The sequence below is a fragment of the Pongo pygmaeus genome, chromosome 20, assembly GCF_028885625.2.
Source record: "Pongo pygmaeus isolate AG05252 chromosome 20, NHGRI_mPonPyg2-v2.0_pri, whole genome shotgun sequence".
NCBI lineage: Eukaryota > Metazoa > Chordata > Mammalia > Primates > Hominidae > Pongo > Pongo pygmaeus.
The window spans coordinates 51359087-51359512 of NC_072393.2; positions in this window are offsets into that span (position 1 = coordinate 51359087).

A 426-nucleotide genomic window follows, 5' to 3' on the forward strand; every position below is an offset into this window, starting at 1 on the left:
AAAGAATCCCTTAGAAAGGGCTACTTTCAGGCTGGGCATGGTGGTTAATGGCCTGTAATCCCAGCACTTTGGAAGGCCAAGGTGTGTGGATCACCTGAGGTCAAGAGCTCAAGACCAGCCTGGCCAACATGGTGAAACCCTGTCGCTACTGAAAATACAAAAATTAGCCAGGTGTGGTGGTGGATGCCTGTAATCCCAGCTACTCAGGAGGCTGAGGCAGGAGAATCGCTTGAACTCAGGAGGCGGAGGTTGCAGTGAGCTGAGATTGCGCTATTGTACCCCAGCCTGGGCAATAGAGTGAGATCAAAAAAAAAAAAAAAAAAGAAGAAGAAGAAAGGGCTACTTTCAGACTGCTGTGCCAAAAATCATAACCACAATGATGAGCATGTATTGAGTCAAAACAGAATCAAAAGAGAAGAAAGTCAA